At 38.5% G+C, this 18,922-nt stretch overlaps 2 long non-coding RNA genes across 7 annotated transcripts; both read left to right on the top strand.

Moving 5' to 3' along the window:
• The first annotated feature begins 259 nt into the window (after positions 1–259).
• LOC120108723 lies at positions 260–6,818 on the top strand. Of its 5 annotated transcripts, none has more exons than XR_005509966.1 (7): positions 260–1,302; positions 1,432–1,466; positions 1,607–1,663; positions 3,674–3,773; positions 4,325–4,378; positions 4,508–4,740; positions 6,687–6,818. It is a non-coding gene; the product is annotated as an uncharacterized LOC120108723 (long non-coding RNA). The 5 variants fall into 5 exon arrangements; XR_005509967.1 differs by lacking the exon at positions 3,674–3,773 and having other exon boundaries at positions 261–1,081; positions 1,243–1,302; XR_005509964.1 differs by having other exon boundaries at positions 261–1,466.
• Positions 6,819–8,074: 1,256 nt separating this feature from the next.
• Positions 8,075–9,536, top strand: LOC120108724. Of its 2 annotated transcripts, none has more exons than XR_005509969.1 (2): positions 8,075–8,478; positions 9,259–9,536. It is a non-coding gene; the product is annotated as an uncharacterized LOC120108724 (long non-coding RNA). The 2 variants fall into 2 exon arrangements; XR_005509968.1 differs by lacking the exon at positions 9,259–9,536 and adding an exon at positions 8,560–8,649.
• The last annotated feature ends 9,386 nt before the right edge of the window (positions 9,537–18,922 follow it).

Below are 18,922 nucleotides of genomic sequence, written 5' to 3'. Positions count from 1 at the left end.
ATTATCTATTTATCTTCTGAGCTATTGTTGGACGGTCCGGTCCGGTACGTACGGCCGGTACCGGTACCGTACCGGCCGGTATGCGTAGTTTCAAAAACCACGCGCGCTGTGGTTCTAAAAAAAAAATCGTTCACACCGGTACGAGGCCGGTACCGCCGGTACCGGCCGGTACCTCCGAACCGGCCGGTACGCACCCGTACCGGCCGGTTCGGATAAAAAATCGGAAAATACCGGTTTTTTATCCGTTCCGTACCGGTCTAGGACCGGACCGGTACGTACCGGCCCGTACCGGCCGGTACGGGCCGGTACGGCATTCCATGGTTGGACCCTATGCTGCAGCAAAAGTCCGAACCTTTTGGGCAATGATGACAGCATCCTTACTCATTCCGGTGATAGCCTTCAAATAAACTATTACAACTCATGGTCATCTCATCTTATAGGGGCTAGATTCGTGATTTTCTGTGGAAATTGTCTTCGATAAATCCTAACCATTGATGTCTCTTTAGCAAGCATATTTGATTGGTGGAACAGCATGCTCAAGTCGAAAAACTGTTCGATTGCAGTATTTCTTGAAGTTTGTAAGTATATTTTGATTTATTTGCCAACAATTTGTCAGAGTATTACTTTTATTGCTTAAGGCTGTGATTTCTTGAATCAGATTAACTTTTTGGTCTGTTATTGACGTTGAACAAGCATCAATAGTGCTGGACACCAATTTTTAGACTAGTATACTAGATTAAATTATCCATTTGTTGCTGACCTGTTCTGACCAAATCTTGATTTGAAAGCATTGGTAGGTTGTGAGTTGAGAGGGTACCCTCTGAGTCATATTCGGATTTGCAGTAAACCTTATTTATTTATTGCAGTAGACCTGTTTATCTAATGCCGCAGATTATGTTAACTTTTCATGTAAGACATAAGGTTCAAAATGGTACTTATAATGGTTCCAAGAATTAGGAGCATGGGCGGGCATACAATGTGATGGATAATCGCCTTCTCAAAGAGCTGGTTCTTATATGTTGGTAAACAAGGCTCAGCCTTCCACCTCTCCTTTCTCCTAGCTTTCTACTTGAGAGAGGAGGTGAGCATCTATAGTGATTTCTCAGTTACCTTTCAAGCATTGTTCCTTCTCCTTTTCTTCTTCGCTTTTTTGTGTACGGATTTATTTTTGTATGAATATTCATGCAACAAGGGTGACTTCTAAAAATTGTTCTTCTCTTCTTTGCATGCCATCTTCTCTAGCAATAGGCGAGACATATGTGGAAGGTCTGCTACATTGCTGGCACCTGAGCTGCATTCATTGTAAGTTGGAGAGGTCATCACCATCGGAGAAGAGGCGCGGGGATCTTCTCCTCTTTTTTGTGTGCATGTATATTAATGAGATGATGGGCAAGTTGTGAAATTACTCTTCTTCTCTTCTTTGCGTGTCAGCTTCTCTAGCAATAGGCGAGGAACTTCTGGAAGTGGTGAATTTGAGCCTCTTCTTCCTTTTCCTTTTTTGCCTTTCAATTTCTTGTTTTTTGAAGATTATATTTTTGTAAGACTTCTTTAATTACATAACTGTAATTAAATTTCTTTTGATGTGTTTTTTCGGTTGTTCCTGAAGAATTCATAGGATTTGGAGGCTCATGATAGTTTCAAGATAAAGATGGTATCGATAAAGGTACGATTTTGACTTCGAGAACCCAAATTCTCAAAGTTTGTATTTTGCTTGTCAAAAATCAGGAGTTGTTTGCTCAATACTCAAATGTGTCACATTTTTACATTTTCTCCTTCCCAAAATCCCGACCATAAATACATGGGCTCTTTTACATGAACTACCAGTTTATGTGTGAATCTTATTGTGCTTTTTTTTTTCTGCAATTCTTTTACGTCTCTTGTTATAAAGTTATCTGAAATGCCTGCTTCACCATTGGATAACTTTTTCTCCCATTTTGTTGCGATGGCTAATTAAGTTAATATGTTTTTTTCATTTTATTTCTCTCTTATTTAATTTGGGAAGCTGTGGTGTTTTTCTAACATTTACATCCTTGTTTTCTATAAATCATGACAGTGGCAGCTCTACTTTTGCTCCCATTTTTTATTGCTGTGTATGTTGCTTAATATTTTATTTGGACAAATGTGGTTGGTTCTTCTTAGTACACTTCAAATAGTATCATATGCAGTTTCCCATGAGATAATGACATGATCTTCTGAAAATGCATTTGCATAATCTCAGAACCGAACTATAGACTAATCCCTGTATAGCTCCTATGCCTTTTATATTAGATCAAGTTCAAACCAGAAGAATTTCTCTTTGTTTTGTCTGCTGGCCATCAGTTATGGTTATATCCTTGTGACATACTGTGTGGTAATCCAATCCTTCAACATTTAATCATTTTTTTAACCTTGTTGGTTACATTGATCTGCATGACTTTCCATTGGCTTGGAAAACATTTATGCATGTTGTTCTGGATACTTTACCATTTCTTTTTCAACCTCTCTTCTCTTTAATTTTCATGATTTCATGCCTGAGCATGTTTGTTAATGTATTACGGCGGGCGGGGCTTGGTGCAATGGTAAGTTGCTCCATTTGGACCTGGCATCATGTATTCGAAACACCTCAGATGCTAAGTGGCAGAAACCTTGGGGATGCCTTTTTTGTTTTCTTGAATGTATTATGTATCATAAAGTAAGGCTTGTGATATGTCGGGATGATTATATTATATTAAGTTGTGAATGATTTTTTATGATTATTATTTTTTAGGATGTAGTCTTATCTTCTAAAGTTCAAATGGACCAACAATTAGCATATCTGGTTGACTCGGTGATTTATTTTTCGAACTGAGGTTGGCTCGTTACAAAGCCAGATATTGTGTATTCTAGGTAAATTGTCTGTTTTGGGTTTCTTTAGGACTCACTTCTCGTAGGCTAAACATTGATCCTTTTTTGGCTTCCAAAAAGGCTCCATTATTTTTATACAAGAATTGACTTGTGTCTGGCCTGTAGTGGATATAGCTTTGTGTTCTTTATTATTGGTAGCCATTCTTTTCTTTTTCTTTTTTCTAACATTTTTTAATATTTTTTTCTTTTTTTAATAAAAAACGTCGTCTTCTTTGCACCTTCCATGCTAGACCTAATGATTTCTATTGAACACAGATAATTCCTTGACCTGTACGTGGTTTGACGGCCATACTCTTTCTGGTTCCCTTTAGATGAGATGAAGTTTCTTGATTCCACCTAGTTTGAACTAAGTTTGTTTAATTTATTACATAAATAGTACACTTGTATTGCGTTCAGATGATAATGTACTTGCTTGAGTTTCTATTGTCCGCCGGCCTTTTGTAGTTTAGGTAATTATGGATAGCCACTCTCTTTGCCAGCTACCCCTTTTTAACCACAACTTTTATGTTGATTGTACACTTTGCATTCCGCTTTATTCATGGTAAATCTACTTCATCAGTTTTTGTGGCTCGGACTTTCAAACTGCATCATCCTAGAATTTTACCAAACTCATAAAAACTGTTCAAGTATATTCGTGTCTGCTGTTGTCTTATCTATTTATCTTCCGAGCTATTGCTGACCCTATGCAGCAGCTAAAGTCCGAACCTTTTGGGTGATGATGACATCTTTACTCCTTTCTTTGATAGCCTTTAAATGAAATATTACAGCTCCTAGTCATCTTATCTTATAGGGGCTTGATTCGTGATTTTCTGTGGAAGCTGTCCTCGATAAATCCTAACCATTGATGTCTCTTTAGCAAGCATATCTGATTGGTGGAACAGCGTGCTCAGGTCGAAGTATTTTCTGATTGCATTATTTCTTGAAGTATATAAGTATATTTTGATTTATTTGCCAACAATTTGTCATAGTATTACTTTTATTGCTTTAGGCTGTGATTTCTTGAATCAAATTAGCTTTTTAGTCTATTATTGACGTCAAACAAGCATCAATAGTCTTGGACACCAATTTTTGGACTGGGGTTATACTAGATTAAATTATCCATGTGTTGCTGGACCTGTTCTGGCCAGATCTTTGATTTGAAAGCATGGTAGCTTTGCGGGTTGGGAGGGAACCCGTCTTGGTTTCACGTATCCAAAAGCTCCAAAAAAATTTGGAACCAGTACGGCCGATACGGTTAGCCGGTTCGGGCCGGTACGGGTTTTTAACACCGAACCAGGACCGTTCGGAGCCAGTATCGGTTCGGTACGGGCTGAAACCGGCCGGTACAGCATTCCTTGCTTTTTTGTTTGTATGGATGCCATTTTTGCAGGAATATTGATGCAACAAGGGTTGAACTTCTAAATTTGTTCTCTTCTTTGCATGCCACCTTCTCTGGCAATAGGCGAGGCATTTTTGGAAGGTCTACTACACTGCTGACAACCAATCTGCATTCATTGTAAGTTGGAGAGGTCATCACCCGGAGGAGAGGAGCGGGGATCTTCTCCTCTTTTTTGTGTGTATGTATGTATATTGATGAGATGATGGGTTGACTTGTAAAATTGCTCTTTTCTTCTTTGCGTGTCAGCTTCTCTAGCAATTGGCGGGGAACATCTGGAAGTGGCGAATTTGAGCCTCTTTTTCCTTTTCCCATTTTGCCTTCTAATTTCTTGTTTTTTGAAGATTATATTTTTTTTAAGGCATCTTTAATTACAAAACTGTAATTAAATTTCTTCTGATGTGTTTTTTCTGCTGTTCCTGAAGAATTCATATGATTTGGAGGCTGATGATAGTTTCGAGATAAAGATGGTATCAATAAAGGTACGATTTTGACTTCGAGAACCGACATTCTCAAAGTTCGTGTTTTGCTTGTCAGAAATCAGGAGTTGTTTGCTCAATACTAGAATGTGTCGCATATTTACATTTTCTCCTTCACAAAATCCCGACCATAAATAGATGGGCTTTTTTACATGAACTACCAGTTTGTGTGAATCTTATTGTGCTATTTTTTTTCTGCAATTCTTTTATGTCTCTTGTTATTAAGTTAGCTGAAATGCCTGCTTCACCATTGGATAACTTTTCTCCTAATTGTTGCGATTGGCTAATTAATTTAATTTGTTTTTTTCATTTTTATTTCTGCTCTCATTTAATTTGGGATGCTCTGGTGTTTTTCTGACATTTACATCTTTGTTTCGGATCGCAGTATTTCTTGAAGTATGTAAGTATATTTTGATTTATTTGCCAACAATTTGTCATAGTATTACTTTTATGCCTTTTCGAAGGGGATTTTTTCTTTCTGGGTTTGTTTTTGATCCCAAAATGGATGATTTGTTGCCCCTAGCCAAGGTTCGGGAGCTAGATTTTATGTTTTTCTTTCTATTGGATTCGATTTTCTGCCAAAGATTTGGGTTTTGGAATCTCTATCTTGATTGCCCATCAAAGATGGAACCTTTATCTTGATCTCTTTAAATTTTTCATTGTCTTTTTTTTAATTATTATTTAGCTGAATTCTTTATTTCTTATTTGCTTTGTTATTTCTCTCTCTCCAGCGCGCGCGCGTCTCATGCCAGGTATTTAGAGTCACTTATCTAACGTTGGAGTTTGGATTTTATAATATCATGGAAGAGCTGCTTTGATAAATTTTTTTTCCTGATTTTAGTTTCTATTTATTGAGAGTCGAAATTTGGCACTAGTTAAACATCTGCTTGAGTTGTGAAAAACAAAAAGATCTGAATTTGGGTTTTGAAGATTGAAGAATAGGTGGCAATATTCAGAAGCCAGGATTTTTTTTTTCTCAATGTTTAGCTTGTCCAAGAATGTTCTGACCTCGTAAAAGTAGATATGATATGTTTTCAGCTTATGTTTTAACTATGACTGCCGTGAGTGTTGGACTAACTTTAATTTACTATCTTAGCTCGTTTACAAAACTTAATTTATTTGGATTGTTTAATGATTACAGCAGTCTTTTGTTAAGTATGTCGAATCTGAAAAGGTCCCCAAGGAATTTAAATCATTCCTTTACTGTTCTCCTTGAGGCTTGGAAGAAAAATTTGCTCCATGGCTTTTTATTTAGTCTGTATTAAGTTATTTGATTTTTCATTTTTCCCATCAATTTCCTATGCCTATCAGAGCATCATAATTTTACTGTTGTTAATTCTTTTTTTATCATGTAAAGGATTTCAACCAATTTTTACAAGACAATTATAAATGTGATATAAAATTTTGCCCCAAAGTCAAACCTATGGAAAAAACATTAATTTTTCTTGGATTAAAGTTGGAACACTACCTTGCTTTTGACCCAGCCTATTTCAGATATTGTTTTCTTGTTTTGGATGAAGACTTTCTTAAATGCAATTAAAGAAGTTGAATTTTATGTAAACCTAAATTGATTATACTCTCATCTGCTTGTGGTCAAGAAGTTTTCAACCCCATGCTATTAGCACAATGGTCATTGAAAATATATTTATAATTTTCTTGATGAATAGAGTATTTTTAAAAATCTAGCAAAGTTTGCAAGTACTTTACAAATCACTGTGACAAGATTTTGCTGTACTCTTCCCTTTTACATACTCAAATTTCAGGAGATTCGTTATTTTTCCTACTTTACTCGCAACTTTATCTCATGTTATTACATTTCCTCTATCATCGTTATCACATATTTTGACATTGTACCGTGACAATCTAAACTAGAATATGATTCTCAGTGTTTTGACTTTTACGCTATCAAGGTTAAGGGACTAAAACTGTCGTTCTTTTTCCTAATGTAGGTATCTGCCCTTGCTTATACTTTTGTAGAATGGGAGGCACCATCAACTGACTGCTTTTGCCTCCATAATATTGTGTAATAATTGTAAAGTAACTGGTTGACATGAAATGGCGACCAGTGTTGGTCAGACTTATTATGGGATGGTCACAGGAGGAGTTATCTGATCGAGATGATTCTCAAGTAATTTTTTTTCTAATCTCTTTGGGTTGTTCACCATCATAATTATTTGTCTAAAAAAATCTTTAATGCTCCTTTAGAGTGCTAAACTAACAGCAATTCATTCTTACATGTATCAAACCATCTATTTTTTGCTCTTTAACCCTTTTTTAATGACATTATTCAGGTTACATAAATGCTAACTACAATGATAAGATATTTATCTATTGCTAGTTTCATTTTGCATTTCAGATTTTTTAATATATGATCTTACATGTAATATATTGTATCAAATTCTACACTATATTTGCAACAGAATGGTACGAGTTCTTTTATTCTCTGCTGTGGTCTTATTGGTTCTATTTGCTTGTTTTCCTCTCCTTGCAGTTTCATTGCTGTTTTTGAAGTATATACAGTTGGGATGATATAAACTCCTTACATCTGCTTATTAAGTTAGATTGCTATGCAAAAGGTCTATAATGAATATAATTTTCCTATTCTGTTGTTATTGGGTGGCTAAATGGGTGCTTGAGCTTTATTAAGTACCTGAGTTTCATTTCTCTGTATTTCCTGATGTGACCTACTTTGTTATTCTTCTCCTATATTGAATTCTGAACTCATGATACATTACCTTTCAGCTGTGTTGGTATATTAATTTTCCCCTTTTTGTTTCTTACATTTTCTGTTGATTTATATGGATATTATATTAAGTTTGATACAAAGTTAGCAGAGAATATAGCATGTGATACAAAGAAGCCAATGAAAGATAATTGGGGTGCTGTAATTATTTAAATATATTGTTTTCTTTCATTTATGTAGAGTATTAATATTGTTAATGTGGTTTGCAGGAAGCTTCGGTCTCGCAAATGCTTGATCATGGTTCTATATCCTTTGGAAGATTTGCAGCTGAGTCATTGTCATGGGAGAAAAAGGTCAGTGTTTACTCACGACAGACGCCAGGAGGAACTGGACAAGTTTAGTGGCTTAGTTGCCAAAAAGAAAGCATACTTTGAAGAATACTACAGAAGGCTTCGAGCTTTAAAGGCCTTGGAACAGAACCAGCAAACTGAGCTCACATTGGATTATGGTGGTGATGGTAGTAATTCTAGCCAAACTGGAGAAGATGATGAAACAGCTCTGCAGCATGGAAGTCTTAGAGATGGGGCAGCAGAAACTATTGATGCCCCTTTCTACAGAAACTGAAAATGAACTAAACTTCAAGCAGGATACGAAGTGCAGTCAAGCTCTTCAAAACTAGACCGCTGTATCCAGGATCCACAACATCAAATATAGACTCGCTGAGAAGAAGCATGGAAAAAATTGAGCCAGAGAAAAACTTTAACCATGCTGTGATGCAAGACCTGGACAGAGAATCCTTGTCGTCATTAAGTAGAAGCATAGAAGAGATTGAACAGAATGATATCAGTAGTGTTGATGACAAAGAGATTCTGAGGGAACAGGAGAGTCCAGGGTCTAATGTTGAATCTGGGCCTCCTACCAACAGGTCTGTGTCAGACGTGACAAATTCTAGAACCGGAGTCTCATAGCATGCACCTGGTCACAACTTGATACCATACAAAACCAAACTGGCTGTTGAGAAACCTCCAGACTGTAAATCAGTTCCTGAAGTGAAGAAGGTATGGCAAACTTGGAATGTTTTCTTGCATGTGTATAAAAACTACTTGTTACTTTGAATAAGCTAGTTTGTTTTTCTTCAGTGACCAAATGAAATCAAGACTGGGAAAGGAACTGGAAATGTTTGTTTCGCTATGCTGCAGCAAATCCAACTTCCCAGTCAGATATGATGTCCAAATTTGTTTTAAAAATACGGCGTGCTAGGACATACTTGGGCAATAGCTCATTTAGGAGGAAAATCTTGACCACCATGGGTCACCCAGTCCACAAAATTGATTCAGATAGGATTTTGGGTGCAGTAGTTCGTGCACATTTTCTAAATGCAATATCTCCTTTTCCACCATTCAGCTCAGAGCTAAAGCAGAGCCGGCTTGTTACTGACCGTCTCCACAGAATCCCAGCATGATTTATTGATCAGAAATTGTTTCTTCCTTTCATCCCTTTAACCTTCCAATCAGATATAACTTATTTTTATATTAGTTATCTAACCAAGGGTATATTATCATGGCCATCACCCACAATTCAGAGAAGCATAAAAAAAGAGAAGTTGATGTACTCCATACGGTGGATTTTGATATGCCAAATATTACCTATTCTTCAGTTTATTCTTAATAGTAAATACAGACTTACTGTATATGCTAAGTATTGTTTGTTCCTACTAGCGTACTGAATATATTCAGTCAAGAGAATAGTGTAAGCCTAATTCTGTTATACCATGAGATTGATCCTTAACATTCTAGGAAAATGCTTCCCTTAAAACAATATCGTTTTGGTTGTGACAGGCGAGAAACACCACGATGGCAATGACTTGTCTGAAGATGCAAAGCCTCAGGTGTTCCCATTAAAAGGAATCAATCATCAGATAGCTGCAATCATGCATAATGCAGTGTGTCAGCAGCTGCCTGCTGTGTGCGGTTAACTAGTTATAATACCTGTTTTCTCTCCTAGTTAAAATGGCTGCTGCTGTCAAGTGGTACATATCTGTAGTTTGTGTAACTTGCTGTATCATATATGCCATAAAAGGCTGTAATTTAGATCTTGTATTGCTTTGGAGCGTTGATCCCGTCGGGTTACTCTCACACGCGTTGCGACGATTGCAGTGGAAACACACGTGCGGGGTTGTTCATCACATGAACATTCCAGGAAGGGTAGAATTTAAAAAAATTCTGAGTTCACAAACTCATAAAATTATGAATTAAAAAAAAGAGATTAAAATTAAAACTTGATTAATTTAATTCTATAATAAAGAATTGTAAAGATTCTATTTTACCTTTGAGCGGGTAGATCTTTACCGCTATCTGATGATCGAAGGATTAAACCGTACAAGTGTCCAATCTTTATAGGTATCCACACGAGGTACAGATCGTTTCAAGCATCTTGATTTCATCGGAGTGCTAGCTTCCTTACAGAAGATTCTCTTTTGAAGGTTGAAACTTTTTTAAGCAATTAACTTTTGATTGCTTCCAAGAGGAGGAAGAAGGAAGAAGAAAAAGAAACATTTTCTCTTTTTCTTGGAAGGAGGAAGAAGAAAAGGACTTCCTTGCGGTTAAAGAAGAGGAAGAGAAAGGCTGAATTCAATAATCTCTAATGCATATTTAGCCCTCACGCCCCCCTCCTCTTTATGTAAGCATCTCATGTCTAGCTTAAAGAAGGAAAAGGATTTGGAGAAATTCTTTCTTGATTCACCCCTTCCAATCCTTTACTTAAAAGAGGTTGGAGAGAACCACAACATGGCCTCTCCTTGTGCCGTGTGGAAGGCCAAAAAGGAAGGAGGGGTGGGGCGTGATGCAATCAAGAGGTTCTTGGCGTGATTCAAGGAGGGGTGGATGCCCCTCCTTTGTTTCACCCGAGGAAGAAAAGGAGGGGGAGTTCCTTCCTTTTATGTTTTAGATTTTCTAATTCAATTAGGAATCATATGGTTCCTCTTGATTAATTGAATCCTAATCTAATTAGGACCCAATATGTCCTCCAATTTGATTCATGTAAATCCTAATCCAATTAGGATCCAAATTGGATTTATGAATTAAGTTCCTTATCAAATAAGGAGTTCTAATTAATTAGGACTTTTCCATCCTTATCTAATAAGGTTAAGCCTAATTGATTTAGTCCAATTGAAATCCTCCTTCTTTAACTCACTAACTCTTAGTGGGTTAAACCAATTATCAATCAAATTGACAATCAAGATATATTGCAATTCTAAATCGCAATCCAACCGTCGGAATGATCAAAATCTCTTATATGTGTGACCCCATAGGTTCTATTCTGTCTGATAGTGAGATATATTGTGATCTCCATTATAATATTATTGAAACTTCTTTCAATTGGTTGAAATAATTTCAACTCTTTTCTTCAGAATTTACTGATCATCAAGTGAATGCCTTCGAGTCTCACAATCCACCAGTGATACCTAGCAGCATGTAGTGACAATCCAGTAAAACGGAATAGATGAACTTCTCGGTGCAGTTAGCGTATGATATAGTCCTTCTATCGTGGATCCGGACAAGATGGAGGTCATGGATAACTCCTCAAACCCCATCATCTGTCATATGTCAAAATTTATTTGACTTAAGTTCGAGATTAGAAAACTCCTTTTCCAAAATGTCTTAGCCAAGGTTTTTCGAACTCAGACTCATAAATCACATAGGATCTCTCTTAGTCTATCAAGATCGATAGATCCCATCTAGATGCAATCCTAATTCGACAGTGAACCTACTGCAGCTAATCTGCACCACAAGGATCCTAATGGATAGGGCCCATGTTTATGTGCTCGTCAAACTACAGCGACCTCACTGTGAATAGCTATGGCATCGCAGGTCTAAGTACCAATCATACAACTGCAGCATCAAGTAAATCACTGACATCCAAGTGACTTCTTGCTTTGGTCACGCTCAGTACCCTTATTCTCTAACAAGCACTTGCACAATCATTTCAGTGTCCCCACACTGTGGACTCAAGACTCGTCCATTAAAAAATATGATATGTGCACTAATCTCATCGAATCGATCACCGTCCTTCGTAATGATCCATCGATCAAGAGTAATTCAGAAATTAATCAACAATGGCACATGCTTTAAATTCTCAACTCTTGAGAATATATGTCATTATCTTATTAATTCTTTGGACAATTCATGGACGGATAATAACATGAATGAAAAAAATATCCAATTTTATTAATTAATAAAAAGATCAAGTACAAATTTATATCTCAGAATATATACAATTTTTCTGCCAAATTAGCTTCTAGGGCATACTTCTAATAGATCCTGCAGCTAGAAGTGTCATTGGATATTTAAAGATGGTGTATATACATCAAAGAGAAAGGAATGAACTTAGATATATGAGCATGATAGATCATCAAACATCTCTTTCTAATTTTGATTGATGTGGTGATCATGTAATTTGGAATGTATAGTAGGTCAGTGGATTCCTTTGGGCCTTGATATGCATGTTAATGGTTCCTTTTGCCCTGTTGCTTCAGCAGCTCAACCGAAAAAAAAAAAAAAGCTGGCTAGAGGCTGTTGTCTTCCAGCAATAAATCCACCTCATATTTATGAGGAGAAAGGGCTGTGGTATCTACCAACCACTTGCTCATGCAATTCCCCACAAGGAGCAGAGTAGGAGAAATCTGAGGTGACTAGATGATAGCTCGTCAATGCTACAGGGCCACCCTCAAGAGAAAGAAATCCATAGAAATCCTACTGATAGAAGGGTTGGACACAAGGGACAAACTGAAGGAGCAGCGAGGAGAACTAGCCGAAGAGTTGGCGCAGGTTCCCTTAAAGAAATATAAGCCTGACCAAACTGTTTGGATCAGCTCCAACTTGAGTGAAGAAAATCGAGGTAAAGTAATCAATTTCTCTATGCCAATGCGGATGACTTCACCTAGTCGGCCCAACAACATGCTGGGTTTAAGCTCCAAGGTGTTGGTTCACAGGCTCAATGTGGACCCAACTCATCGACTTGTGTAATAAAAGAAGAAAAACTTCATCGTAGAAAAACAACAAGTCATCGACCAAAAAGTTGACAAACTCTTGGAGAATAGTTTTGTTCACGAGGTGAACTATTCTGATTGGTCAGCCAATATTGTACTTGTGAATAAAACTAACAAAAAATGACAAGTTTGCATCGACTATACCGACCAGAATAAGACTTTTCCGAAAGACAGCTTTCCACTCCCCAAGATTGATCAGCTCGTAGATGTGACCTTTGGACATCAATTACCAACCTCCATAGATGCAATCTCTAGGTACAACCAGATCCAAAAGACATCCGAAGACGAGTAGAAAACAACCTTTCTCACTGGCAGAGGCCTCTACTGCTACAAGGTAATGCCCTTTGGCTTAAAGAATACAAGGGCAACTTACCAACACCTCATCAATAAGATCTTCAAGGAGCAAATCGGCCGAAATATGGAGGTGTATATGGATAACATGTTCGTAAAAAGCTAAGTAATGGGGCAGCACATAGCCGACTTAGAGGAAACTTTTGCGACCCTCAAAAGGTTCCAAATAAAGCTCAATCGGACGAAGTACGCCTTCGGAGTTGCGTTAAGAAAATTTCTGAATTCCGTAGTGACACAGCGAGGCATTGAGGCAAATCCAGAGAAGATCTGAGCAGTGCAGGACATACAACTCCCAAAGACCGTCAAAGAAATTCGGCGCCTGGCTGGTCAGGTCGCCGCGCTGGCAAGATTTGTCTCCAAATCAGTGGAGTGCTGCCTTCCATTCTTCAAGATCCTGAAGCATCCAAAGAACTTTCAATGGATCAAAGAGTGTCAAAAGGCCTTCGACCAACTAAAGAAGTACCTCAGCTCTATCGCCTTTCCTCACCAAGCCATAAGTTAGAGAAATGCTTTACTTATAATTAGTCGTTTCTCCTTCTGCTGTGAGTGTGATCTTGGTGCAGGAGGAAGAAGGATGCTAGAAACTGATCTACTACACAAGTAGTATCCTACAAGATGCCAAGACCAGATATTCTAAGTTGGAGAAGGTGGTTTATGCTCTCATCATCTCAGCTCGGAAGCTCCGCCCATATTTCTAGACCCATTCAGTCACAATCTTGACCGACCAGCCAGTGAGGCAAATTATAAGAAAGCCCAGAAATGCAGATTAGTTGGTGAAGTGGGCAGTGAAGCTCGAAGAATTCGACTTGGAGTACCAACCTAGGCCGTCCATCAAGGCAAAAGGGTTGGCATACTTTCTGGTGGAATGCACCATCCCTAATGAAGATCCTGCCGAGCTCTCCAAAATAAAGACCACAGAGTGGTTATGGATCCTGCACGTAGACGAGTCATCAAACCTAGGGGGCAGTAGGGTTGGGCTCATACTTACCAGCCCAGATGGAGTAATCATAGAGTACGCTCTGTGATTCAAGTTTTCGACCTTAAATAAGAAGGCTAAATATGAAGTGCTCATCACCAGGCTCAAGCTTTCCAAGGAGCATGGGTCCAGCAGTTGAAGGTCTTCAAAGACTCACAATTGATCGTCGGCCAAGTTCGAAGAGAATTCGAAGCTCGGTGGCCATCGATGATCATATATCTACAGAAAGTAAACGACATCACTTTAGCCTTTCATAGCTTTGATATACATTAGATTTCTCATACGGAGAATGCAAGGGTCGACCTGCTGTCAAAACTAGCCACCTCGAAGATTGTCGACCCGACCAAAGCTACATCTCTCGAAGTCCTAGAGAAGCCGAGCATCGACGAGCTCGAGGTCATGATAAACACTATTGTCGAGCCGAGCTAGATTGATCCCCTCTTCGACTTCTTGAAGGATGAAAAATTGTCTACGAACTAGGGTGGAGCCTGCTGGATGAAGCAACAAGCCTCCCACAATGCTCTCCTTGATGACAAGTTATATTGGAGATCATTTTCATTGCCTCTCCTCAGATGCCTTTGTCTGACTGAGGTAGATTATGCACTTCAGAAAGTGCATGAGGGCATCTGTGGAAATCACTTGGGGGGAATATCCTCGGCCTATAAGATCTTACGACGAAGATACTGTTGGCCCACCCTGCAAAAGGATACTGCCGACATCGTCAAGAGATGCAACCAATACCAATGCTAGGCAAGCATCCAATAATGACTAGTTGTGTCGCTGACACCGATTAGTGCCCTTTAGTTATTTGCACAGTGGAGAATCGACATCCTTGGACCTTTTTCAAAGGCAATCGGGCAGTGCCAGTTTTTCTTTGTGGCGGTGGACTACTTCACCAAATGGGCAAAAGTCGAGCTAGTGGCTTGGATTACCAAGGTGAAAGCTCAAAATTTTGTTTGGAAGGCCATAATTTCTATATTCGGACTCCCTCGAGTGATCATCACCGATAATGGGCGTCAGTTTGACAATGCCCAATTCACAGAATTTTACACTAAGCTCGGAATCGACCACCGGTTTACTTCGGTGGCACACCTCCAATCAAACAGAGAGGCCAAAGTAACCAACCGAACGATTTTGTAGGGACTAAAGGCAAGACTGGACTGAGTAAAGGGCATGTGAGTTGAAGAGCTCTACAGTGTTTTGTGGGCATATAGAACCACGTCTCGAGTCCCCACCAAAGAGACGCCCTTCAACCTTGCTTTTGGAACAAAGGCAGTAATCCCATTAGAGATTAGGCTTCCGTCACTTCGGGTGAAAAGCTTTGATGACCAAACAAATCTCGATCAGCTCCGAGCCAACCTTGATCTATTGGAAGAAACTAGAGAGCAAACTCAAATCCGCCTGGCAAAGTACCAGTGGAAAGCAGCTAGGTACTACAACTCAAAGGTCAAGAGTAAGATCTTCTGACTTAGCGACCTCGTCTTAAGAAAGATCGAAGTATTTTGACCAAGAGAGCCCGAAAAGCTAAACCCAAACTGGGAAGGCTCATACTGAGTAGCCGAATCAATGCGACCTAGAATATATAAGTTGGAGCACCTTGACGATGCTCTGATCCCATGAACTTAGAATTTCGACAATCTTCATATTTATCACCAATAAGGTTCGTTTGTATTTCAAGTTTATTCCTAATAAAAATTTTCTCGTTATGTCTCTATCTTTTAGATTGGACAAGTATAACAAGCATTTTGACTCAAGACACCCCACGAATGCCTGGGCTCCGAACTAAGGAGACACCCCAAATCCGTCTAGGACATCCTCAAGCCGAGCTCATTTGAAGTTCTTCTAGACTCGAACTCTAGAGAGAACAACTAAGGAGACACCCCGAATCCATCTGGGACCTCCTCAAGCCAAGCTCACTCAAAATTCCTCCTAACATAAATTTCGAAGAGGTCAACTAAGGAGACACCCCAAGCCAACTTGGGACCTCCTCAAGCTAAGCTCACTTAAAATTCCTTCGGAGACGAACTCCAAAGAGGTCAACTAAGAAGACACCCAAGGCCGACCGGGAACCTCCTAAAGCCAAGCTCACCTAGAGTTTATCTAGAGACAAACTCAAGAAGGATCAACCGAGGAGCCCAAGATAGGCCAAAAACCCTTGCCAATCCTGTGGTTGGAATTGAATATAAGAAGATGCGTCAAAGGAAGGTTCAATGCTATAACCCAAACACAAGCAAAAAGTAGACAACATAAGCAAAATCTGAAGTCAGGTATTTTAGAAAATTCTTTATTTTCATTACTTTTAAATATATACATTGACCTCGACAAAGGTCGAGCAAAAATAGATGTACATCAACCTCGGTAAAAATCGAGCCAAAAATGAAGTACAAGCCCAGTCCAAAGCAAAAAAGGTAAAGAAGTGAAGGGCTTCATTCTTTGCCTTCACCCTCACCAACATCGCCGTCCTCGCCATCTTTGCCGCCTCCGCCGGCCTCGCTACCTTCGCCGTCCTCATCGCTTCTTTCACCGAAGTTAGGTTGAAGGTCGAAAAAGTCCATCTCCGGGAAGAGTTGCTGGTCCCGAGCTCAACATTCCTCAAAGCCCTTTACAAAAGCATCAGTCGCGTTCTCCTCATAGTCATCCTTATACTAGTCTAAGGAGAGATATTCCTCAATTGCCTTGGCGGCCCTCTACTTGGCTTGGATGACGAGCTCCTTGGCCTCTGCGACTTACCCCTTAGCTCAGATGACAAACTTCCAGACCTTGTTAGCCTTTTGTTTAGCCTAACCTAGCTTCGTAGAAAGCTCTGCGGCCTTTTGCTTGATAGCTTTGAAGGCCTCTCTGGCCGCAGACAGTTGAGATCTCATTGCATGATTGAACTGATTCATTTTTTATGAGCAAATATTAAACTCATTCTTTCTGCAGCTGCATAATTTATACTGTAGCCTTTGAGTGCGATCACTTCTAACTTACCGTCCATAAACCATTAAGGTCTTTATTGAGAGAGCTGCTGAGGTCTTTATGGGCCTCTCCTGTGGTTACCTAAGCTGAGGCTATAAAAAGGCTCTAAATCTTCGAACTTGAGCACAACATATCACACCTGAGACAAGCCTTGTACAACTACTTATCAGATAGAGAACTTCCACTTGCCCACTTATTTTTCCACTCTGTTCCGCTCTCAATTTTTCTATCTTTTCTTTTTGGATAATAAAGGAGAGTTAATTGGATCAGATCTTCACACAATGATGTCATGATAGGAGGACTAAGCTGAATTTATTGTACCTTAGAGATGATCTCACAGTGAAGTTGCACAAGAGGGATATTTATACCCTATCTCAACAATCCAGCTGATGGTTAAGAGCAAGCGCGACGTAAATCAGATTTGATAAAATCCATCACATGGCCCTTACTAAATTGAGTAAAGTTTGATTATAATAAAATTCAACATGTGTGGATGCACAGATCGAAGGAGAAGAGTTAGGTCAAAAACAAACCGAAGGCCTAGGACTTGGCTATAATTAGCTACGATATGTAGAAGTAGACTAAGATGACTAAAACATTTTGAAGGATAGCCTCAAATATAAAACTGCATCTTAGCCAAAAAAATACATGATTATCTGTCTAACAGTTGTGGAGCAACTATACTAAGGAGCGTGCATAATGAGGCATACGTAGCGCTAGTTACTAGAATTGCTAAGAATAGAGGCCAGACATGAGAGCAATCATCAAAGTGTGTATACACTATCTATTAGTATAAATAAGTAGAATTGTACTTTGTAATAGATCCTTCAACAATCAATCCGATGCATATTTATCTCATCTTAGTTTTGCTTTATGTTTTATCCTAGAAATAGGCATAACTTAGCTTTTTACTATAGCCCAATGCTATATCCCTACCGTAGCTCGATGCTATACCGTTAATCTCTCTTCAAACAGTAGTGTAATGGTGATGCAAATTTTTGAAAATCAAGGCATCCAAACCTACGCTACTTTTATCCTTTCTTTAATCCCGATCATCATATTTCCAGCTGATCAGATGTCGGTGGTATGTCCGCACACAATAACCTTGATGCTGTTGAAGATTTGGTGCCTTTCTCCGCCTACCAATCGAGTTCCGTAGGACCCCAAGTTTCCTGGCACTCACTTGAACGGGATAGAAAAATCACAAATGGAGGTGAAATTTGTTCATAAGGTAGCCTTTTAACATGCCTCATTCCAAGAACATCTTCCTTCCCATTTATTTTTTTAAACTAATCTTGTTATTAATTTTTGAAATTACTATTTTATGTAATTATTGGTAATTTCTAGGAACTACATCTCCAATAAAAAGCACTCCAGGGATCAAGGTGGAGCAGAGAAGATAAATGTCGGCGCCATTTTAATTAGACATTTTCGTTATATATAAAGAGTTAACAAATTATATAATTTACTTTGAAGAACATAAACTATGGGATGAATGACCTTCTTATGACACAACGTTTTAATACATTGGAACACAGAAGAAAAAATGTTAACCAAAAGGAACATATGGTTGTTGACAATTACACATATGGCAAGAGCCAGATAGGTCCAACATAGGCACATAGCTATAGGCAGTTAGTAACTTCATGAGCTAAGGTGCAAAACCTCTATTGAGGAGTCGAAAAGGATTGCGAGCCAACCGATGCTAGACTAAGCCTTCCAACTCCGACTTCAAGTGACTCAATTGACATAATTTGACAACATCCAGGGTGCCATGATATAATCAAAATGGATGTTTGGCACGTTATGTCATTTAGGAGGCCGCCAAGTGTCAAAATACAAGCCCCCTTCCCTTATAATAAATTCCAGCAAAAACAAGCTTGTCAACCAGCATATATATATATATATATATATATATATATATATATATATATATATATATATATATATATATATATATATATACATATACATATATATATACATATACATATATATATATATATACATATACATATATATATACATATACATATACATATATATATATATACATATACATATACATATATATATATACATATACATATATATATATATACACCATCCGATGCTGCCATGCGTCTACATCGAGACACCGAACACCGTAGATAATCTGCTGTCACATGTC

This window comes from Phoenix dactylifera, unplaced genomic scaffold (genome assembly GCF_009389715.1).
Source record: "Phoenix dactylifera cultivar Barhee BC4 unplaced genomic scaffold, palm_55x_up_171113_PBpolish2nd_filt_p 001516F, whole genome shotgun sequence".
NCBI classification, from domain to species: Eukaryota; Viridiplantae; Streptophyta; class Magnoliopsida; order Arecales; family Arecaceae; genus Phoenix; species Phoenix dactylifera.
Note: the sequence above shows the minus strand (reverse complement) of the source record. Positions and strands in the feature narration are given on the sequence as shown.